The sequence below is a fragment of the Pseudophryne corroboree genome, chromosome 6, assembly GCF_028390025.1.
Source record: "Pseudophryne corroboree isolate aPseCor3 chromosome 6, aPseCor3.hap2, whole genome shotgun sequence".
NCBI classification, from domain to species: Eukaryota; Metazoa; Chordata; class Amphibia; order Anura; family Myobatrachidae; genus Pseudophryne; species Pseudophryne corroboree.
Window position 1 is genome coordinate 389525179 of NC_086449.1, and position 25882 is coordinate 389551060.

Consider the following 25882-nt stretch of genomic DNA (forward strand, 5'->3'; position numbering starts at 1 on the left):
TGTAGTGTTAACTTGTTGTGGGTTAAAAACAGCTGAGGGGAACACAGGTAGTAAGGCCACCAGACAAGAGACGTTATCTTTAATCAGGCTGGAAGGCACAGCATGTGCCAGCATCAGTAGGCTGCAGAGCCCACAATAAAGATGGCCACCGCAGCGTCTGTTTCCAGGGCTTCCCTGCAGGCCCTGCTCCACTCACCGACCCCAGGCTGCTCCCACGATGCCGGACAGGCTCAGCGCTATTTGCTGCCGCCACCACCAGGTAGATACTGCTTCGGGCTCCCGCTCTCCCCCGGACTGCCGCCGGAAGCCGTAGACGGAGCTCCGGCCGCTTACGCCGCCACAGGTCCCGGCTTTAGAGGTGAGGACAGGCCGCAACCCGCGAGAGCACGGATACGTGCTCTCCGATTCCGCGGACCCGCTCAGACCCCACAGCGAGGCTCCCCCACAGGGACAGTACAGGAGTGTGAGGGATAGATGCTGGTGTGCAAATAGGCTGTATGGGGGTAGTGTGGGCATGGAGCTCTCTCACTAGGCTGCCTCTCAGTATGGCGTCCGTTTTTTTCCTTTTTTAAACCGCAAGCCCCTTAACCCGGAAGCAGGAACCCAAGCGGCAGCCGCAGGACAGAGGATTAAGGTGTGAGCGGACGCTGGGACACGGCTGCAGGATGGAGGTAAGGCTCTGTATAGGGGGAACCACACAGCGGACAGACCTAGCGTGAGGTCTGAAAACTAGTGTCCTTTTCTTCTACAGACTGGCGGCTCATCTTGGCTCTCTGATCACCGGAGAGGGTCTGTAACACAGACATCCTCCGTGTGTTCAGAGGCTAGGTACAGTAGTCAGTCCAGAGATCTCTTACGAACCCTTTTGCACGTGTCCCCCCGCAAACCCACCCAAGGGTACCCCACCATACAACCAAATATTATCATTTTTTTGGACCACATCTGTGTTACTAACATTTCAAACTTTTTTGTGCAAGTTTGAGCTTTGCTAAAATCAATTGATGTGGACATTTGCGGTTCATGGACCTATTTTTTCATGTCATACACATTATAGTGTCAACAGTGAGGTGGGACGCCACACTCCATGACACACTTACATAGACTTTTAATATTCCACTAACGGAACAGAGTTTATTTTCTTCTTGTTGTTCTTACCTTCAGTGTGTGTATTGTTTTGCTTCATTATTTTTTTGCTATATTTCTTTCCTGCTAATTATGGAGGGTCTCCTTGAGCACACATTAGAGATGATATTCGTTTAACGTAAATTTGTGATAAAATAAACAGCATTTATTTATACTATTTCCAGAGCCATATACATTTTTGTTTATTTAGTCCCAAGACACCTCAAGTTTTTGGACGTAAAAGGGAACACCTTCCATCCCAGGGTACCCAATTTTTAGAGCCTCCAGGGAAAGAAGGTGAGTCTCCTGTAAAAACACCAAATATATATGCAGCTTATTTAAATAAATAAGAATCTTCTTGTTTTTAATGGGGGAGTATATTCCCCAACATTCCAAGATCCTACTTTAAGCAAAGACAGGCATATAACGAAACCACAATCAGAGTTGCAGGCAAACCACAAATCCCCGAACTCCAGGGAGGGAAGGGAGACACACAAGGGGGGGAGGGGCAAGGGGGAGAAAACAGAAAGAACATAGAATGAACAAGAATAGAAGAAAAGCCCCTTCACGGTAAGTAAAATCAGCAACAATAGACATAGGGCAGGGAGGACAAGCCCCTAGCCAACCACCACCATGGTAATCAATACAGTAAGAAAATAAGGGAGACTCAGCATGTGTAATCGTACAGGGATACAAACAGGATATAGAAGTTGAAACAGGCAATGCCAGTAAATACAGTGCAAAAGTCTAGAGGCACAAATTATGAAAGACCGGAGAACTGGTATAATTATACATCACCCATAGGACCGTCAGAAGGGCATAAACGATGTCCTGTATGCCAGCAGAAACAGGTGTCAAAGTCCAGGCGGAGAGGAAATAGAGGTACTAGACCTATACAATAGTGAGTGTATGGGTCCAAAGACAAAAATAGGTAAAACATGAATGAGAGAGACATTCACTCCGTCATAGAACCAGAAGACAGGTTTTCAGAGAGGAAAGCCTCAGCATCCGCAGGGTTGATTAAGTCCTTGAAAGACGTGTCATCAAAGATCCGCAGCCACGCAGGATAGAGAAGGGAAAATTTGCGCCTGGGCCAGTTTGGAGCAAGTTGGGGTAAATGCTTTTCTGAGCCTGGTGAGTTCCGGGGAGAAATCTTGAAAAAGCAATAGTTTAGCATCCTCCTAGGCAAAGTCCCGTTTGTGACGAGAGGCAGACCACATGGCTTCCTTGTGGAGGAAAGTAAGGCATCTGAACAATACCACCCTTGGTCTAGGAGATGAGGAAGAAGGACGGGCAGGGCCTGTTCTGTGTGCGCTCTCAATAACCAGGTCCAAGCAAACGTCCGGGATACCCAGTAATTCAGGTAAAGTATGACGGAGGAAATGATAGAGAGACGGGCCTTTAACCACTTATCTGGCATGGTTAGATTACAGGTGACCACGCCGCCCCACTGTCCCCCCCATTTTTGACGAGAAAATCCATTCTGTAGATATGCATAATATATTATTTAAATATAAAAAAAAAATACTTTTGATATTTTCTAAAATAAAAATAAATAAACAATGTTATGAAGGTAAAAATCGTCAGTTTTGGGGTGTATTCAATAGCTGTCGGAATTTGCCATCTTGTCGGAAAGACGGCAGCCTCTGACAGATTTCAGTCGAAAGGGGTTCTGACCTATTCAAAATGTGCATTTTTTTCCGACAAGTCGGGAATTCCTGACTTGTCGGTAAACATGTGGTTCGGCGGAATAGCCGCCGATTTGCGTGCTTCTGTCGGAAATGGGGCCAAATTCGACAGGTTGTGGCCCCCTTTCCGACAAACTCAATCCGACTTGAAAACAAGTCGGATTGAGGTGGGGAGATGGGGAGCAGTGCGATGGGCTATGGGGATGAGAGGTACCTTGCTTGGCCATCCTCTTGGCAGGCACCTCTGTCCCTGCAGCGCCTCACCCCCGCCAACACAGACATCACCACCGCAGATGCTGGCAGCTCCCCCCACTGCCCGCCATCTCTTACCTCGCTGCCCCAGCCAGGACGCTGACCTGCTGCTGTGACACTAGGCCTCGGGATCGTCCACGCGGCCATCCCCTGCTGGGATCGCCAGCCTGCAGCTGAAGGAGGAGCTGCCTCCATGTTGCTCGCTCCGGCTCGTATCACCCACTGGCAGGAGGAGACACTGGCAGCTACCGCCGCTGCCTTTCATCTCTACCTGCAGATGCTGGCAGTTCCCCCGCTGCCATCCAGCTCCCCCCGCAGACATCACTGCCGCATACTCTGGCAGCGCCTACTGCCCCCCGCAGCCGTCACCTCTTCCCACCGGCTGCCACCATCTGATCCCTCTTCCACAGCTGTCAGCGCACCCGGCAGCCGCTGACAGCAGCGGCAGGACAGGACCCCACATACGGCCAAATACGACAATCGGATTTGGCTTAGATGCGACAGTCGGATTTGGCCATCCATTGAATAGCCCTTGTTGGTTCCATTCTGACAAATGCATGTTGGAATGGATCCGACACTTATTGAATATACCCCTAAGTGGTTAACAGATTCAGGGAGCCCAATGAGTCTGAGGTTGTTATGACATGATCTATTCTCAAGATCGTCCAGCTTTGCCCATATCAGCACTTCAGACTTGTAATTTAGTAAAAACATCAGAAAGATCAGCAATCTTTTTGAAATTTTCTCCAGTAGTGTGTTCCACTTGTAAGACCCTCTTAGCGAGTTGTTTATACTGACTCTTAATATCAAGGACAGCTTGTTGTAAAGCAGCAGCATGAGACTGTGCCTGCTCCAGGAACAATGGCTGCACAGTCTCCTTTACAGCCCTGACAATATCATCATAGGCTAGAACATGCGGCAGAGTCTGGCAGTGAGGAGCGTTCCCTACAGCAGGGGGTCCCACCAGGAGTAGCTGGAGCAGGAGGCATAGCACCCAGACCGTCAGCCCGAGTACCCATTGCTGGAGTTCCGGAGTCCACGGACGCTGCAGTGGCCATCTTGGAAGAGGAGCCGTGGGCAGCATTAGGCTTGTTGTGGGAGGCTTTACCCTGCATGGTTGGAGCCAGAAACCTCTCCATGCAGGAGAGCAAGTCAACAAGGTTGCTGGGGAGGCCGGTTGGCTACTTAGTGGATGCACAGAATGGGCAATAAGCAGGGTAAGTGGTGGGAGGCACAGGAGCTACATGTGGGAGCGACTACTCCATGCAGCACCGGAACCGTCAGTCACGGCATCCATATTAAGTTCCATCTTAATGTATAGACACACTAGGCAGTTGCTTAGGGCCCCACAATTCTAGGGGCATCCTATGTGCCCCTCTATGTTTCTTTGTGCTTCTATATATCTGTATGACTTCTATATATCTGTATGCACCCCTCTGTCTGTATATGCCTCTATATATCTGTATGCGCCCCTCTGTCTGTATGTGCCTCTATATATCTGTATGCATCCCTCTGTCTGTATGTGCCTCTGTATATCTGCATACCTCCCAACTGTCCCGATTTTCGCGGGACAGTCCCATTTTTTGGGGACTGTCCCGCTGTCCCACCCGCGGGCCACAGTGTCCCGCGGTGAGGGGGGCAGTTGGGAGGCTCCTGCACTCGTGGTGAATAGACGCTGTGCGCATGCGCACAGCATCTATTCAGTGCAGACAGGAGAGGGGGAATGCCAGCAGCTCACGGAGCACTTGGCATGCCCCCTCAGTGACAAAAACAGGGGAGTGGCTCGCGACCGCGGGTCCTCCTGCGAAGCCACGCCCCTTTTAATAGACCACACCCCTTTTTGGGAGCGTGTGCCGCTTCGCCGCACGTGTGTGCCTTTTTGGCAATGGAAAAAGTTGGGAGGTATGTATCTGTATGTGCCTCTATATATCTGCATGCACCCCTCTGTCTGTATATGCCTCTATATATCTGTATGTGCCCCTCTGTCTGTATGTGCCTCTATATATCTGTATGCGTCCCTCCTGTCTGAATGTGCCTCTCAGAGTCGTAACTAGACTTATTGGTGCCCTGTGCCAGAAAGAGAATTAGAGACCCCTTCCCCATTTTACAGTAGGGACATAATCATGCAAATATCCCAAAGAAATCCCATGCTATGATGCCCCTTCCCACATTTTATTTAGATAAAATGGATTGGGACACAAATCCTCTTTATATCACATTCATACACTTAACTTGAGAGCTTGTTGTTATTCAGTTACAATGCCCTTTATTAAGCAACACATTTTAATATACTGTCATACCCAAGAATTAAACCTATTGCCTGTTGCATTCCAGTCAAACACCCTACTCATTGAGCTATTTGATCGGGCATAAAACCTGTGAGAACTACTGTATTTGAAGCTGCTGTACTTGTACTTTGTAAAATAAAAAAAATTAATCAGTATTGCAATTGAGCAGATCTATATAATGTTCAGCCACACATTCAATCCCTTGCAGCCAAACATTACATACAGTAGATCTGCTCAGCTGCAATGCGGATCATTTTTCACAAAGAACAAGGTGAGCATCAAATAGTTAGAATTCTCTAGCTTGCTATGCAAGTGCAGATAGCTCAATGAATAGAGTGAAATGGGTATACAGGCAATGGGTTAGAGTCCCGGGTATGTCAGCATCTTGAAATGTAATAAAGGATAGTGTGACTGAATAATACCCCTTTCTGACCACCAGCTATGAACACGGGTTATTGGCACATGAGCGCGTATAACCAATGTTCATATGCGTTCTGAAAGGTGCCAGGGGAAAATACTGGGTCGAGCGGCTCTGTATTTCAACCCTGGTAGCGAGCAACCTCAGGCGGTGTGAAAGAGGTATTACAAAGAGCTATCCAATTAAGTTCATATATGCTGTATAGGTATTAGTGACAGAAGGGGTGGTGGTAGTAGACAGGGCAGTAAGGAGATGCTGGGCTTCACAGTGGGGGGGAAGCTGCAAGTAAAAGTAATTAAAACAGATAATTGACAAGTGCCGTCAACAGTGCCCCCTAACCTGCAGCGATATGTCTGTATGTGCCTCTATATATCTGTATGTGCCCCTCTGTATGTATGTGCCTCTATATATCTGTATGTGCCCCTCTGTCTGTATGTGCCTCTATATATCTGTATGTGCCCCTCTGTCTGTATGTGCCTCTATACTGTATATCTGTATGCGCCGCTCTGTCTGTATGTGCCTCTATACAGTATATCTGTATGCGTCCCTCTGTCTGTATGTGCCTCTATATATCTGTATGCGTCCCTCTGTCTGTATGGGCCTCTATATATCTGTATGTGCCCCTCTGTCTGTATGTGCCTCTATATATCTGTATGTGCCCCTCTGTCTGTATGTGCCTCTATATATCTGTATGCGTCCCTCTGTCTGTATGTGCCTCTATATATCTGTATGTGCCCCTCTGTCTGTATGTGCCTCTATACAGTATATCTGTATGCGTCCCTCTGTCTGTATGTGCCTCTATATATCTGTATGCGTCCCTCTGTCTGTATGGGCCTCTATATATCTGTATGTGCCCCTTTGTCTGTATGTGCCTATATATCTGTATGTGCCGCTTTGTCTGTATATGCCTCTATATATCTGTAAGTGTCCCTCTGTCTGTATGTGCCTCTATATATCTGTATGTGTCCCTCTGTCTGTATGTGCCTCTATATATCTGTATGCGCCCATCTGTCTGTATGTGCCTCTATACTGTATATCTGTATGCGCCGCTCTGTCTGTATGTGCCTCTATATATCTGTATGCGCCCATCTGTCTGTATGTGCCTCTATACTGTAAATCTGTATGCGCCTCTCTGTCTGTATGTGCCTCTATATATCTGTATGTGCTTGCCTCTATATGTCCTTATGTGCCCCTCTGCAGTATGTTCTGTATTGTGGCTCCCCCATCCCCTTGTATATGGTCTTTATTGTGCTACCTTCCATTCCCTGTTCTGTATTGTGCGCCTCCTTGTCTATGTGCTCTTTAATGTTCCCCTAGTCTGTATTGTACTCATTACAACCCCAATTTGTTGCTGACTGGGCTATTCATCCCCCCATGTGTACGTTATTTAATGTGCTCTGCACCCACACCTGTAAATTCTTCAAGCCGCTACCACCCCTCCAGTATGTGACTGTCTGTGCTCTAGCTCCCCATCTGTAAGTTTATTCCTGGTTTATTACTGCGGTCCCACAACAACCCCGTTGGCAACTTACCTTAGGCTGAGTTATGTTCTCTCTTAGCCGACAGGGATTGTTTAATAGTAGAGTTGTTGTGACCTCTTCATAGCAGAGATGAGATCAGGAATTGCTGGGAAGCCGGGACCCATGCACCGAGAGAAGTGGAGGTGTACCTCGTCTCTAGTTGCAGCGCATAATGACTTTCAGTATCCATTCCTGGGGCAGTGGAGAAAGTACCCCTCTAGTAGTCCCACCCCGTATGTGACATCACTTGACGAGCCAGCGCAGAGGACTCGCTGCAGCACTATGTGCCACCTTCTGAAATAACCGGAGATCAGAGAAGTTCTCGGTGGTGAGGGGGAGGAGAGTAGACTTTTTTTTTTTAACCTGTCACACCACTGTCTCCCAGCAGATCCTTGTGCCGTGGGCCTATTTTCAATGGGGGCGCCTGGAACTGAAGCTCCATCCGTCCCATTATTAATCCGGCCCTGGCACCATGCCTAGGTTAACTTGTGGATTATCTAATTTTGTCTTTCAAATCATAATACAGTAGAAGATCTAGTAGATATATTCCATGACTTTTATGAGCCTATTCATCATTGGGGGCTGGGTTCCCCCAATTAATAAGTACCCATCTCGCCGCAAGCTGCGACAACGCTCACATAATTACTGGTGCAATTCAGTATTGTTCCAGTATGGGGATAGCTACTCCGAAAAGCAGCTGTCACTTTGATCCCTATCACTGCTACAGAGGTAGCAGTTATACTGGTGCTCGTCCATCTGACTGTTCTTTTGGGACCTGAGGTTGTGCATGCACTCAGTCGAAGGTCATACTATACGATGCCAGTGTACTGTATGTATCTGCTTGGGTTCCTCATCACAACCCTGGACCTCTTTCCCATCGGAAGAAGCTAGTACGAGAACCAGTGACGTGAATATACCACTGGTTCTCGCAAGCAAACTCTGGAAACTTTAGGTTTTTTTTGGAGATTGCTGAATATTAGGCAGCCTTATCAGACCCCTAATGATGAATGGACCTGTTGCATAATACATGTAAAAATTAGCGTTTCCGCATGTGTAAAAGGCTCATTAGTGATAATGAATAGTCCCTTAGATACAGTAAATTGTTCTGAAGAATTCAAGACTAGTATAGAAGTTCTGTGGAAACATAATTATATTATGAATGTTAACCACAAGAAAACATTGTTTAATATATTGTTGTTCTTTCTCCTGCTGTTTCCTTTTATTACTATGAGAAAATATAATAGCTATTAATAGTGTGCAGGATGCAAACATCTTGGCCTAGTCTGAAAAACCTATTGATCTGGTGTCCAAGTACTGTAATTAGAATATTTGTTTGAAATAATTATTTCCCTGTAAATGACTGGTCAAGGAAGAATACTTGATTACCAAGAGATATTTACTTTTATGTTTAATCTCATTTATGGCAATCATATGTATATCAGTCATTAATAGGAGGAGAGTGCATCCCTCCAACACAAATAGTACACAAGCCAGATACTTTCAAATCGCTTGGCGTGTTCTCATTAGCCTGGCTTGGGCATTAGTTCTGAATATCTCATAGCTGAGTAGTCCAAGTAAGGTGCAGCTTAACAAAACTTTTCAATAGGGTTTTTGGTGGGACGCATGTTTTTGGAGTAAGTTTGATGTTGTTTATGGCATTAGGGAATTAATTCATAAGCTTTGAAGAATAATTTACTATATCTACTTGATATTACATGAGATTCCTATGAGAACATTAGCAGGACGCATACTGCAGTAAGAAGAAATTTCGGAATAACTGGCTAGAAATCCATTATAGATGAATATTGGACTCCATAATATGGGGCCTAATTCAGACCTGATTGCTCGCTAGGGTTTTTTTGCACTGCTGCGAGCAGATAGTCGCCGCCCATAGGGGAGTGTATTTTTGCTTTGCAAGTGTGCGACCGCATGTGCAGCCGGGAGGTAAAAAAAATATTTGTGCAGTTCCTGAGTTGCCCAGAACTTACTCAACCCTTGCGATCACTTCAGCCTGTACGGTCCCGGAATTGACGTCAGACACCCGCCCTGCAAACGCCTGGACACGCCTGCATTTTTCCAACCACTCCCAGAAAACGGTCAGTTGCCACCCACAAACGCCATCTTCCTGTCTATCTCATTGCGTTCGGCTGTGTGAATGGATTCTTCGTAAAACCCATAAGCCACCCATGACTTTATTCTGACGAACTTTACATTTATAACTAGCTAGCTTATCACTAAGAAATAACCACACGGACACCAACTGCTAGATTTAAAGGTCAAACAGATATTTATTGTTTGATGACCTGTCGTTTAAACTAAGAAATATTGGAGGATGGCGAGAAAAAGGCGCTACCAACTCACCAGCACTAGTCAACTATAATAAACAATAAAATAGGAGGGGCCTCACAACCGCCTCCTTAACATAACCCGCACTGCGCAGGACTCACCCCCCTTACTTTAGCAGAGCCGTGGACGAACCCGCACGGGAACATCCGTAGTCCACCCGCAAGGGGAGGGCACACTCGCTGTTCAATCAAAAGGGGGTGCCCCACAGTGACCACTTATGTAACTTTTGACCGCTGGCTGGTAGCGACTTTCCGCCACAACAAGGATTTTAACAAAAACCGCAGACCGCCATCCAACCAAAAACAAAAGAAAAGACTCAACCAGACAGTACTCTGAAGATACTTTCCAAAAACACACCAATACCCGCAGGGGAAAGGTGAACCCCGTCCTCCCTATAAAACTGTACATTGCGCAGAACCAAAAGCGGGTGCCTAACTACTAAACCTCCTATCGCCTGCACGTATACTGACACCGCGGAATTAACTTTCTTCCTCGCTTTGTCAATAGCAGAAAAACGAACGGCACCCCGCCAGTGGAAACGGGGCACCATGTCAGACCACACAACTGTCACCTGGGGCCAGGATGCCCGCAACGCCACTAAGGCTGCTTTGATACTCAGTATGAGATTGATGCCTTTGACCCGACCCATATCATTCCCCCCGAGGTGAATGACAATCCAGCCGGGCCGCCCCCACCTTCGCTCATGGCGAAACAGCAAGCGAAGTAAACCCATCCAACGCAAACCTCTAACGCCCAACCATCTAACTACCCTGTCCCCAAAAAAGTCGCCTGTTCGCCCTGCCATAGGATGCCTCTCCGCCCAAAAGATGAAAGAATGGCCAATAAGCCAAATCTGATCCGAGACGTCCAAAGTAGCTGTAAAAGAAAATTCCTACTGTCAGCGCACTATAAAACTTACAGAAAACACAACTAAACATGCAGATAAAGAACCCGAGTGAAGGAGAAAACTCAAAAAACCTCCCGTGGACCATGTGTGAAGCCAATTGTAATTTGGCCCCCTCGGAGGAAAATTTAAAAATTCACTTCACACCCTCCATTCCTGAACGCTAACCGTTCAAGAACCGACGGGTAAAACACGTTTCCGGGTTAGCGCAACAGGCGCAAAATATAACACACATATCAACATTCAAGACCAGGCGCAAGCCTAGCTAAACTGAGACCGGGCTTCCTTACCCGAGACGGTATCCAACCCGCAGGGGCAAGACCCACTCACCGGGGCGGTGTTCACCCATCGCCCCTTCAGGCCACGGACCGTCAATGTGGCAAGTCCGCCCCCTTAGTCAACGATTGTCCACAGGAAGGGCGGGACCGATAGCCCCCCAACAGCAGCATCAGGAACCAGCTCCCTAAACTTACCGAACTCAAAACGCGACAGTGCGTCAGCAATTCTATTGTCAACCCCCGGGACATGCGCAGCCGTGAAATGAATATTATGCCTCAAGCACTTAAGCACCAAATAACACAACAAGCGCAGCGCCTCCGGAGAGGACGAGCGCTGGTTATTAACAGCGTGCACGACGCCCAGATTGTCGCAGCGGAACACGATGCTCCTATCCGACAAGCTGGGCGCCCACAATTCGACCGCCACTATCAAGGGGAACAATTCCAAAAGCAGCAAGTTCTTTGTAAAACCTCGGGCAACCCATGCTGAAGGCCAGGGCGCGGCGCACCACTCTGTCCTGAAAAAAGCCCCAAAGCCCGAACCCCCAGCGGCATCGGTAAAAAGTTGCAACACAGCGTTGGAACAACGCTCTGTTGGCCATAACACCTCCCGATTAAAAGAAACCAAAAAAGTGGACCAGACTCTCAAATCTTCCCTAATCTCGCGTGAAATGTAAACCGTATGGTGCGGTTTCCGAACCCCTGACATGGATCTCTCAAGTTTACGGCAGAAAACGCGACCCATGGGTATGATCCTGCACGCAAAATTAAAAGACCCAAGTAACGACTGAACCCGTTGTAATCTTACCCTACGACTGAGGAGGCACTGCTCTATGAGACCCAGCAACTTGTGCACCTTATCGGCAGGCAGCCGGCAGCAACCGGCCTCCGAATCGATTTCAATGCCCAAATAGCTGAGACACACCGAGGGCCCCTCGGTCTTATCCGAGGCCACGGGCACGCCTAGGCGCCCGAACAAACTCTGGGCTAAACCCAGAACATCTCCGCAAACCGATCCATCCCTTGGGCCCACGAAGAGAAAATCGTCTAGATAGTGGGCAACCCCCGGGTGGCCGGAGGCTGACACCACGCACCAATGTAAAAACTAACTGAATTTCTCAAAGTAGGCACAAGAAATGGAACACCCCATCGGCAAACACCTGTCTACGTAAAACCCACCTCCTAACCTGAACCCGAGGAAACGAAGGGAATCGGGGTGGATGGGCAGAAGGCGGAAAGCGGACTCAATGTCCAGCTTGGCCATGAGGGCGCCGGGACCCGCCCTTTGGACTAACCGCAGGCCCTCTTTAAAAGATTGATAACGCACCCTGCAAGCTTCCTCTGGGATGGCGTCGTTAACCGATCCGCCACGGGGGTGTGATAAATGTTGAATGAGGCGGAATTGACCCTGAGCTTTCTTGGGAACCACCCCTAACGGAGAGATGCACAGCCGGGGTATTGGAGGGGACGGGAAAGGGCCGCACATGCGCCCCAACTTGATTTCAGCCTGTACCTTATGGGAGACCACTGAGGGGAAATCACGCGCGGATTTCAAATTGCGCCTGGATACCACGAGGACCGAATCCGGGATGGGGAGCCTGAAACCGCTACGGAAACCGTCTAACAAAAACAACCCCGAATTGACGTCGGGGTAAGCACCCAACCATTTCGTCAATTCGGGGACGTTGATGGGGGAAAATGCCTTACTTTCCACTTCCAGGCACCTCGGCAGCGTCAGAGGGCCGGGAACCGGAAGGGGACAGGCAATCCTTGGCCGGGTGCCCACCGCCGCACACCTTGCAGGAGTGGCGAAAACGGCAGTTAGCACCCCGGGAACACTTGCCCTCGTTGAAAGCAAAGCATTTCCCTTTATTCCCCAGAGGCGGGCTCGGCCGGACACCCAAACCCGGTTTACCGCCTTGGGCCTCATAAAGGGGCTTATTATGTTGAGTGACCTCCAACCAGACTTCAACGTCTTTGAACCCCAAGGGTAGTGTCGGGTTACCGTCCTGGTTACGACGGAATTTCTCGTCGTAATCCCGCCACGCGTAACCCTTGGAGGTCAAATACATTTCATGTACCAAGAACAAATACTTGACTGTGTTGTGGTACTCTTTCGGACTCGTCTCGGCTTAGCATGCTGTGAACACTAAAAACCCACGGAGCCACTGATGAAAATTGCGAAATGCATTCTCACCAATGCCCCCGACCTTCTTGGCCCTATCGAACGCCTTCCGCATGTCATCCGTAAGGGTGAACATGTCGACATATTTACCCTTCTTAATCTTCTCCCTCATCCGTTTACGTAAACCCCTGGTGACCGCAGTGTTTGCGCAGTGCACCATTTCCGTAAAACGCGGAGGGTACTGCGTGACCGACGAAACCGTGCCCTTAGCCTGCCTATTCTTTTTGTGTAAGCGATGCGCAATGAGCCTGGCTAGTTTACGCGGGCGCCTGGGGGACCCGGAAGACCTAGTATCCGAAGAGGAGCTGGAAGAAGAACTATCAGAAGAAGAATTAACTTTCTCACCCGTTCCAGCAGGACCGCCCGCTTCTTCCGCCGCGGTGGCGGGGCCGGATGGCACCTCTTCGGGGACCCGAGATCCCCCCGCTGCGCCCGTTCCCACTTGTTCAGCCTGCTTCGCCGCTCCTGGCTGTGCTTCACCGGATGTTGCTGCTGCCATGGCTCCAGCCGATCCGCCCGGGGGAGAGACCCCCCTTGACCTACCAGCACCTGATGGAGAAACAGAAGGGGGGGGGAGGGGAGGCACAAAAGCGGCCACCTCCGGGAAGGGAACCGGAGGTAGCGGAGGGGGGGAAGCAGCAAGGGGGGGCCGTGAACAGGGGGCGGGCCTGCCCAATGCCGCAGCGCCAGCTAATTCAACGGTTGCGCCAGACGCAGAAGGCCATGTGGCCGGGGAGGTGAAACTAGCGTGCCAATTGGACGGAGCCTGGGAAAACGGCACCGGCCAATAAGGTGTCTGTGCGAGGGCCCCGGTGGCAAAACTGCCGGCGGAAGACCCTCACCACGGAGAAAAACCCGGACCACTTGGTGTGGGCCAGGATGTCACCGAGCCCTGCGAGTGCGTAAACGCCCCCGGCAAATAAGGGGACGAAAAAGGGGCCCGACCCCCTCGGAAATCAGGTGACGCCACGGAAGTCATGACCGGGAATTGCAGTGCCCCAGACCAGGCCATGGACACCGAAGCGACCGGTATGAAACCCGCGGTCGCAGTCTGATATGCGCCACCCTGGGACGCAAATGAAGCGGCCATGGAAGTGTGACCCGACCCCATCTGCTGTACCACGAGCTGGCCAGCAGATGGCGTCGCTGTACCGGGCCACAGGCCACTAACTGGCGGCAGCAGGATCTGGGATACCGGGAGCGCCCCCGGGTGAATCCCAGATGCCTGCCCGCCCACCACCGACACTGCCCGGACCCCCGCAGGAGTGGAACCCGTGGGGACAGCGGGGGAAAAAAGGGTATCTAACCTACCCCCATGTGCCTGCGTAAAATTAGGCCCCCGCCCCCCGAGCTGCCCCTGCAACTGATGGCAGGGAGACTGTGTCGTGTAACAGCCATGCCCCCGCAGGGGAGCTGGCTGGTGAGAGCCCCGGCAGCACTAGCCCGTGTGCGGCGTCGCGGGACCCGCTCGACGGGTCATCGGACCCGCCCACCGCTGCCGTGCGGCGTGCGGCCCGACCGTCCATGGAGCCCGGAGCCCCGGCGCGCGTGGCACTACGGCCGCGCCGGGCTCCGGAAGCAGCCGACGCAGGAGGATAACCGCCGCCCGGGGAGAGCAGCATGATGTCTCCAGCGGGCGGCGAAGCGGTGGGGGGTACAACGCACACGCGCGGCCGGCGGTAGCCAGCCGCTGTGAGAGGACGGGCGGCCTCAGCAAGCCGACGGGGAGGGGGCGCAGATCGTCTAGGACGGGGCATAGCGCAGGGGAGTCAGCTGGCACAAGGTTAACAAAGCAGAGGGTGAGAAGGGAGTAAATTGAAACTGCTGTACTGCACACTTACCACATCCAAGAAAAACTGGCAAGAGGAAGATGGCTGCCAAATCCCAGGACTATATACCCCTGTGTATACTCCTCCTACATATCCCTAATAGGCACCCATCGGTCACCTGACCACAACTGTCCATCACTAAGGCTAGCCCTGCCTATCCTCAACACATGTCAGAAAAAATATGGGTGCTTATGTGGCTTCGAGCCTATGCGGATCTCTGCCTGCCTTACACAGCAACGATACGCTTTGTACCCGTGTGACGCGCCTGCACATTGTGGTGCATACACATGCACAGTTCTGACTTGATCACAGCACAGCGAAAAAACCTAGTGTGCGATCAGGTCTGAATGATCCCCATGTAGCGTTATTTTGCAGGTGACTGCACATTAATATGGATCAGATTGTAAGCTCCACTGGGGCAGGGACAGATGTGAATGGCCAAATATTCTCTGTAAAGCACTGTGGAATGTGTGTGCACTATATAAATAACTGGTAATAAATAATAATTCATCTCTGTGGTGTCTCTATAAATAAATATACTATGCCAGCGGCAGATCCTACCTGGATGGATGAGGGAGCCTGTCACTGGCCATGTTGTCTGGCCCCTGATGCCTTGTTCCCTACAGCTGTGTTATGAGTCGCTGCTGCGGTTCATTCTTGTTTGTATTTCTGGCTGTCTCCTAGCAACTAGCACGCTGGCTGCTATGTGCAGCAACACACCTGTTTGAATGCCTTGTTACCTGACTTCAGCCTGATGACTCCTGTGATTGGTCTGTCTCCCTTTTATTAGGTATTCTGGTCAGTTCCACCATGCTGGTAACATTCCCTAGTTCCTGCACCCAGTGAGGTCGTCACATGGTCGCTGTACCCTGTATAGTTCCCAGTCTGTCTGTCTGTTCCTGAGTCCTGGTTCCCTGTCTTTATATACTTGCATTCCTGTATCCTGCCTCAGTCCTCCGTGTGCTGTCCCTGCCAGACCTGCACCCATGCCCTGATGGATCCTGCCCTGTACCTACCATCCTGTGTCCATACCTGCTCCGTGTCGTTGTCTAGCTGTGGCCCTTCAGCTACTCTTGTGTCTAGTCCTGATCCAAGTCTAGGCTCCTGCCAAGTCCTTGTGATTATATCTTGCCAGCTTTGGTTCTGAGTACATCCACTCCAGCTGTACCTGTGGTCACAAGTCTGCAGCAAACTACAGTATCTTCAGGACATCTGAACCTGGATTCCAGTCACAGTTTAGTCACTGATTTTGCATCCAGTCTGTTATTGCAGACGGCAGCCTAGTCACACTATTCATTCAGCTAGTCTCTCTGCAACTAGGTTCATGCTATCAGCACTGTTTTCAGTCACAGTACACACCCAGCACCTGTTTGTTTCCCAGCAGTTAATCATCGCTTGGCTGTGTTCACCTGTAACTAACTCCTTACAACTCCAGTCACCATTGTCTTATTGTAAATCCTGCACACTCCTAGTTCAGCATATCCTGGTAATTCTGCCTGCAATTAACTCCTGCTTTGCCATGTATCCAGTTATCATCAAGTCCTGCTGTCTTCAGTAACATTAGCATAGTTTGCATTACTTAGCCTAATTCTGTTTGCTGTTAACCCCAGCCTTGCCAAGTAATTCTGCTGCTACACTCCAGGTTATTACCGTGTGGTCTCAGGCTTATTGTGTGAGGTTAAGTCCAGGTGACATCTCAAGTAGCGGTGAGTGCTTACAGCTCTAAGGGAACAGAAGCTGCTGTTATTGGCAGAAAATCCTCTCACTGGCTCTAGGGGTCTCACACACATAGTGCTTGAGTTCCCTAACAGCCTACTCCCACCGCCAACCGGATCCAGCAACTGTACAATGTAGCTGACAGGTGCTGGGACTGGCACGTGCAGTAGCGGTGGTGGTCCTGCACATGTGCATCTGAGGCAGCCCATAGAAGCTGGCTAGGACTGAAAGGTAGAGAGTGGCTTCCTACAGGAAGCTAGCTCTCTGCTAATTGAAGCCCGGTCTGGCAGTCCCAGAAGGAAGAAACACCTCCTAATGGGACTGCCTATCCTGCAGATGACTGGCAGGTAGGACTTCCAATACAAAGTTACTGCCAGTCACAGTGTAGCGTGTGCAGCATCACGGGCTCAGGTGCCGGATTTTACTGGGGGGAAGGGCATCCTGCAGCCCATGGATTAAAATTTGCCACTCTAAAAATACTATAAATGTATTTTGACAATACTTGTGTAACAGTGTTTACAATTTAAGTATGGAGACATCTATACAGTGGCATAGCAATAGCCCCCACAGACCTCGCGGTGGCTTGGAGGCACTCGGGGTCTGCAGGGGCTATTGTTACGCCACTGCCGGGACCTGCAGATACTTGTCTGTGCCCCTATTGAAAATGTCCCTCCCAAAATGGCCAGCGCCTCAGAGGAGACACTGCATCTATATTTATGGGCCTCAAATAATTATTCATGAAAGCAGACACTAATACTTTTGACATTTGTATGCCTCTAACAGGTATTAGCTCAATGGTGCCCTAGTCAATGTAGCGCTTTCAACCATAATCCTTTAACAGGACCATATCGAGTACAGTGCAGCAGGTGTTATCACCAGGAGTATGATTCCCCAGGGTGGCGCAGCTTCAGGGCCCCAGCCTATAAAGGTGCCGCCAGCCAGTGATGTGCAGTCATGGTAGGCAATGCCGGGGCCCTCAGCCAATAATGGTGCTGCCAGCCAGTGACGTGCAGTCAGGGTAGGCAGAGCCTCACCTGTCATATTCCAGTATACTCCAGAGATTTGACTATAAAAATTAATACAATAATACAAAGCAGAGATTTATAACTTTTACATATCATCTGTGATAGTCAGACACTGTCTGGAGCTGGAAGCTGGGCAAAACTGTGGGCTTGATTCAGAGATGGACACAAAGTCGATGTTCCAGAAACGGAGCGATTATCAACAGATTTCGCATATGCAGCATTCACAGTCTGCATGCATCAAGGTACCTCTGCGATTTCACTCACAGTGAAGTTCTAACAGCACAGTCAATGACAGGAAGTGACCATTTGAGGGCATTAACGGAGCATGGTTGGAAAAATGCAGGGGTGTCATGGCCATTTTCAGGGCGTGTAACTGCTGCCAGCTGCAAGCTCATACGTACAAAAACATGGCACCTGCGTCACTAATGCCGTGTCCAGTCTGCATATCCATAGGGCTACCCTTAAGCTCAATGTTCCTTGTTCTTGTATACAGCATGCAAATGTATACGCAATTGCGTTAGAGTTGCAATAGCTCCAGTGGCCATCTCTTTTCATTTCTGAGTAGCAACTTCACTTGCTGATATTGACAGTTGCGAAGCCAAAACAATTGCACTTGCAATTGCATTAGCGTCCATCTCTGATCAAGCCCTGTGTCCATTAATACTGAAAAAAAAAGCACAAGGATAAGCAGCTATCATATATACTGCTGCACCTTTGTATAATGCCCACCCACATGCAGCATTGGGTCCATATATTAGTGTGTAAATCTGGTTCTGATACTAGCCAGTGCCTCCCCAGCCATTGATCTCACCGCACGTCACTGCTGCCAGCCCACCTGCCCTTGCTATTTAGAGGTGGAGTGGCTGCCATAATGGATGATGCACATGTAGAGCCCAGCTGTCTCCTGCTCCACTCGACAGTCCTCCAAGCTCCAGCTGCTGACATCACAATGTCGAGACAGGAAGAGGAGTGTTGGGCCAGATCAGCAGAAAGAAAAGAAAAGCAGAACAGAAGAATTGTATTAGAAGAAATGAGGAGGAATGTAGAAGAAGGCAAAAGTGAAGGAGCATGTTCTGTAAGTAAAGGTGGCCATACACTAGTGCGACTTCTCCGAGGGGAGAAGTCATATACGTTGCCCTTGAACTGCCCGGCAGCTTCCTGGGTGACAGGATCGCATACGAGACATCATAAGCAGTCCTTTTGCATTCTGTGTATCGTATGCAATCCCAGCCAAGGCTGCCGGAGCCCACCGTCTCTGAGAAATCTATACTGCAGCCTCTGCGACCCACAGGCTCCGATCCAATAAGCAAAGGACCACGCATCGGATCGGATTGACCCGCGATTTGCTACTTTTCATCTGATTTCTCGGCCCGATGCTTCGAAATGGGATGAAATCGGACAAAATCGCACTAGTTTATGGGCACCTTAAGAAAAAAGATGGGGGGGGGGGTGAAGGATGAGGGCTAAACACAATGATGCTGTTACTATTAGGCATATCAAGTCATGTAGGGATTAGAGCGATTGAGATTCAAACTTGAAAAAATGTCTCGTCTGAATTACAGCTTTTAAGGTTCTCTTGCATCTGAAAAATATCAATAAATTATGTAAGTACAGAAGGCAATCTTAGTCATACTGAAATTCATACAAATTTGTTATTTGTTTATTACCGGTTCTTTATAGAGCTCACTCATATTCTGCAGCGCTTTACAGAGAATATTTTGGCCATTTACATCAGTCCCTGCCCCAGTGGAACAGCAGATTAGCCAGTTTTGGCATGAGAGGGAGCAAACACAGAAATAAGGCTCCCAGCTCCAGGTATTTCCCACATGTTCCTTATAAGGCCTATCAGACCCCCTACATGCTCCTATTCTGTATGTCCTGTTTTATGCTCCCCCAACCTGTATGTCCAATATTGTGCCCCCTCTCAATCTATATTGTTCTCCCCTGATCTGTATATAATGTATTGTGCTTTCCCTGCCTTACCTGTTTCAACTAGGGCTGGATTAAGGTTTGTGGAGGCCTCAGGGAAAATAATTTATGGGGCCCTACCAATACAGTTGTTAATAAGATATTATTATTATTAATATATAAATATAAATTTAAAGAAATGCATATCATTAGAATAAGAGCTCCAGATTGCTATCATTTTGCAAAATGAGCTTTTTGCTCAATAGGTAATGACCATTTAGTAGGAAATCCCAATTAAGCTTCAGCATTCATGAATAAAAGTTGACGATTTCCTTTCACAGGCCCCCTGCCAACACCTGTTACTACTCTATGGAATTAATCTGGGTTCATTTAAATTCAATTCTAATGTAGCCTGAGATGTCGCAAATCACTGGCTGTATACAGTATACCGCTTTCCCGGAAATATACAAGTTGAAAAAACAATTGGGACCTTAATTCACCTCGCAGGCTGAAGCTGTTTAATTAACCAACACAAAAGTAACATTTAATGACAGTATACTGAGGATCTGAAGGTGTTTAATTATGAGAAGTGACATTATATATAGATATATATACTAGAGATTTGCGGCGGGCACTTTTTCGTGTTTTGTGTTTTGGTTCTAATTCCCCGCTCATGTTTTGGTTTGGGGTTGGTTTTGCCAAAACCACCCTTTCGTGTTTTGGTTTTGGATCTAGATAATTTTTGAAAAAAACATAAAAACAGCTAAAATCACAGAATTTGGGGGTAATTTTGTTCCTACGGTATTATCAACCTCAATAACATTCATTTCCACTCTTTTCCAGTCTATTCTGAACACCTCACACCTCACAATATTGTTTTTAGGCCAGAAGGTTGCACCGAGGTGGCTGTATGACTAAGCTAAGCGACACAAGTGTGCGGCACAAACACCTGGCCCATCTAGGAGTGGCAGACAGGATGGCACTTAAAAAAACTAGGCCCCAAACAGCACATCATGCAAAGAAGTAAAAGAGGTGCAAAGAGGTAGCTGTATGACTAAGCTAAGCGACACAAGTGTGCGGCACAAACACCTGGCCCATATAGGAGTGGCACTGCAGTGGCAGACAGGATGGCACTTAAAAAAAACTAGTCCCCAAACAGCACATGATGCAAAGAAGAAAAAGAGGTACAAGATGGAATTGTCCTTGGGCCCTCCCACCCACCTTTATGTTATCTAAACAGGACATGCACACTTTAACAAACCAATCATTTCGGCGACAGGGTCTGCCACCCGACTGTGGCTGAAATGATTGGTTTGTTTGGGCCCCCACCAAAAAGAAGCAATCAATCTCTCCTTGCACAAACTGGCTCTACAGAGGCAAGATGTCGACCTCATCCTCCAATTCCTCACCCCTATCAGTGTGTACATCCTCCTCCTCACAGAGTATTAATTCGTACCCACTGTGTACTTTCTGGAGGCAATTGCTGGTCAAGGTCTTCACGGAGGAATTTATAATTCATTTTGATGAATATCATCTTCTCCACATTTTATGGAAGTAACCTCCTACGCCAATCGCTGACAAGATGACCGGCTGCACTGAACACTCTTTATGAGTACACACTGGAGGGGGGACAACTTAGGTAAAATAAAGCCAGTTTGTGCAAGGGCATCCAAATTGCCTCTTTTTCCTGCCAGTATACATACGGACAGTCTGACATGCCTACTTGGATGCTGTCACTCATATAATCATCCACCATTCTTTCAATGGTGACAGTATCATATGCAGTGACAGTAGACATGTCAGTAATCGTTGGCAGGTCCTTCAGTCCGGACCAGATGTCAGCACTCGCTCCTGACTGCCCTGCATCACCACCAGCGGATGGGCTAGGAAATCTTATCCTTTTCCTCGCAGCCCCAGTTGAGGGAGAAAATGAAGGAGGCTCTGTTGATGGGTCACGTTCCGCTTGAGTTGTCAATTTTCTCACCAGCAGGTCTTTGAACCTCTGCAGACTTGTGTCTGCCAGAAAGAGAGATACAACGTAGGCTTTAAACCTAGGATCGAGCACAGTGGCCAAAATGTAGTGCTCTGATTTCAACAGATTGACCACCCTTGAATCCTGGCAAAGCAAATGAAGGGCTCCATCCACAAGTCCCACATACTTTGCGGAATCGCTCCGTTTTAGCTCCTCCTTCAATTTCTCCAGCTGCTTTTGCAAAAGTCTGATGAGGGGAATGACCTGACTCAAGCTGGCAGTTTCTGAACTGACTTCACATGTGGCAAGTTCGAAGGGTTGGAGATCCTTGCACAAGACGGAAATAATTTTCCACTGCGCTTGAGTCAGGTGCATTCCCCCTCCTTTGCCTATATTGTAGGTGGATGTATAGGCTTAAATGGCCTTTTGCTGCTCCTCCATCCTCTGAAGCATATAGAGTGTTTAATTCCACCTCGTTACCACCTCTTGCTTCAGGTGATGGCAGGGCAGGTTCAGGAGTGTTTGATGGCGCTCCAGTCTTCGGCACGCGATGGCTGAATGCCGAAAGTGGGACGCAATTTTTCAGGCCACCGACAGCATCTCCTGCACACCCCTGTCATTTTTCAAAAAATTCTGCACTACCAAATTAATTGTATGTGCAAAACATGGGACGTGCTGGAATTTGCCCAGATGTAACACACGCACAATATTGGTGGCGTTGTCCGATATCACAAATCCCCAGGAGAGTCTAATTGGGGTAAGCCATTGTGCGATGATGTCCCTCAGTTTCCATAAGAGGTTGTCAGTGGTGTGCCTCTTATGGAAAGCGGTGATACATAGCGTAGCCTGCCTAGGAACGAGTTGGCGTTTGCGAGATGCTGCTACTGGTGCCACTGCTGTTGTTGCTGCGGGAGGCCATACATCTGCCCAGTGGGCTGTCACAATCATATAGTCCTGAGTCTGCCCTGTTCCACTTGTCCACATGTCCGTGGTTAAGTGGACAGTGGGTACAACTGCATTTTGTAGGCCACTGAGGACACTTTTTCTGACGTCTCTGTACATTCTCGGTTTCGCCTGCCTAGTGAAGTGGAACCTAGATGGGATTTGATACCAGGGACACAGTACCTCAAACAATTCTCTAAGTCCCACTGAACTAATGGCAGATACCGGATGAACCTCTAACACCAACATAGCTGTCAAGGCCTCAGTTATCCGCTTTGCAAAAGGATGACTGCTGTCATATTTCATCTTCCTCACAAAGGACTGTTGGACAGTCAATTGCTTAGTTGAAGTAGTACAAGTGGTCTTCCGACTTACCCTTTGGGATGACGATAGACTCCCAGCAGCAACAACAGCAGCGGCAGCAACAGCAGGCGTACCACTCAAGGATCCTCCGGAGGATTCCCGGTTAGGAGAGGACTCCTCAGTCTTGCCAGTGACATGGCCTGCAGGACTACTGACGTTCCTGACTGAAGAAGAAGTTGACGTTGAGGGAGTTGGTGGTGTGGCTTGCAGGAGCTTGGGTACAAGAGGAAGAAGGGATTTAGGTGTCAGTGGTCTTCTGATGAATGCACAGCAGGTGACGTATAAGGGAGGATGTTCCTAGGTGGTTAACATCCTTACCCCTACTTATTACAGATTAACAGAGGCAACACACGGCTTGACACCTGTTGTCCGGATTTGTGGAGAAATAATTCCACACTGAAGAGGTGGCTTTTTTGGTATTTTGCCCAGGCATCACAATGGGCTTCTTCATCCCACGGACAACAGGTGTCTCCCCGGAGCCTGATTTAAACAAACCACATCACCATCAGAATCCTCATCGTCAAATTCCTCCTCAGCGCCAGCAACACCCATATCCTCATCCTGGTGTACTTCAACAGTGACATCTTCAATTTGAATATCAGAAACTGGACTGTGGGTGCTCCTTCCAGCACTTAGAGGGGGCGTGCAAATGGTGGAAGGAGCCACCTCTTCCCGTCCAGTGTTGGGAAGGTCAGGCATCGCAACCACAGACACACTTGGACTCTCCTTGGGGATTTGTGATACCATCTTAGAACGCACAGTTATTTTCTGTGCTTTTTCCAGCTTAACTCTTATCATTTTTCTAGCAGGAGGATGAGGGCTTCCATCGTAATGGGATGCTGAACCACTAGTCATGAACATAGGCCAGGGCCTTAGCCGTTCCTTGCCACTCTGTGTCGTAAATGGCATATTGGCAAGTTTACGTTTCTCCTCAGACCATTTAATTTTCTTTTTTGGGTCTTTTTACTGAACTTTGGCTTTTTGGATTTGACATGCCCTCTACTATCACATTGGGCATCGGCCTTGGCAGACAATGTTGATGGGATTTCATCGTCTATGTCATGACTATTGGCAGCAGCTTCAGCACTAGGAGGAAGTGGTTCTTGATCTTTCCCTATTTTATCCTCCAAAGTTTTGTTCTCCATTATTTTTCTGGAGTTATATAACAATATGCGGTACAGGAGAGCGTACCTCTTCACCACACAGGGCAAACCCTGTGAAAATTATATTTGGATTAAATATTAATAACCCCTTTATTTGGAGTAAATAATATACAGCACAGGACAGCACCACTGAACTTATGTGGCAGCACCACTGGACTGTACTTACACAATATTATATGGACTTAAATGGAATTATACAGCAGGATCACTGGAATTATATGGCAGGATCACTGGACTTATACGGCAGAATCACTGCATTTATACAGCAGGATCACTGGAATTATACGGCAGGATCACTGGATTTATATGCCAGTACCACTGGAATTATATGGCAGGATCACTGGATTTATACGGCAGTACCGCTGGACATATATGGCAGTATCAATGGACATATATGGCAGTATCACTGGACATATATGGCAGTATCACTGGACTGGACTTATATGCCAGTACCACTGAAATTATACAGCAGGATCACTGGACTTTTACGGCAGGATCACTGGATTTATACGGCTGTACCGCTGGACATATACAGCAGTATCAATGGACATATACAGCAGTACCGCTGGACATATATGGCAGTATCAATGGACATTTACGGCAGTATCACTGGACTGGACTTATACGCCAGTACCACTGTAATTATACGGCAGGATCACTGGATTTATATGGCAGGATCACTGGAATTATACAGCAGGATCACTGGATTTATACGGCAGGATCACTGGAATTATACGGCAGGAACACTGGAATTATACAGCAGGATCACTGGATTTATACGGCAGTACCACTGGACAAATACGACAGTATCAATGGACATATACAGCAGTATCACTGGACTTATACGACAGGACCACTGGACTTATACGCCAGTACCACTGAAATTATATGGCAGGATCACTGGAATTATACGGCAGTACCGCTGGACATATACGGCAGTACCGCTGGACATATACGGCAGTATCAATGGACATATATGGCAGTATCACTGGACTGGACTTATACGCCAGTACCACTGTAATTATACGGCAGGATCACTGGACTTATATGGCAGGATCACTGTAATTATACGGCAGGATCACTGTAATTATACGGCAGGATCACTGGATTTATACGGCAGTACCGCTGGACATATACGGCAGTATCAATGGACAAATACGCAGGATCACTGGACATATACAGCAGTACCACAGGACATTTACGGCAGCACAGGGACACCACCACTGGACTGATGCAGGATAACACAGCACCACTGCAATTGACTGGACTTATACAGCAGCACTGGACATATGGCAGCAGAGGACACCACCACTGTGACTGTACTGATGCAGCACAAGACACCACCACTGGACTGATGCACCACAACACAGCACCACTGGACTGGACTTATGCAGCAGCTCTGGACATATGGCAGCAGAGGACACAACCACTGTGACTGGACAGATGCAGCATAAGACACGGACACTGAGGACGGAGATACATCCTCTCTCTACACTCTCCAATGCCGGAGTGAAAATGGCGGCGACGCGTGGCTGTTTATATGGAATCCAAGCCCCGCGAGAATCCAACAGTGGGATGATGACGTTTTGCCTCGTTCTGGTTTCCGAGTCAGGCGGGAAAACACATACCTGACTCGGATCCGGGCTCGTGACGTGAAGTCTGGGGGGGTTTGGTTCTGATATATATATATACACACACACACACACACACACACACACACACACACACACACACACATATATATAAGGAAGGTGAAAACAGCGCCTACTAGTGCAGTATATTAGGATCCTTAAAATGAAAACCTCCACCAGTTCAATAACACCCTTAGAAAAACGCAAGTACCATCATGAGTGGAATTAACCACTTCATTAAATCGCACGCTCTCCAAATGGGAATTTCCGAACTGGATAGATCTCTCCCTTCAGCTCCAGAACCTCATGGTACTTCTAATGCTCAATGATCA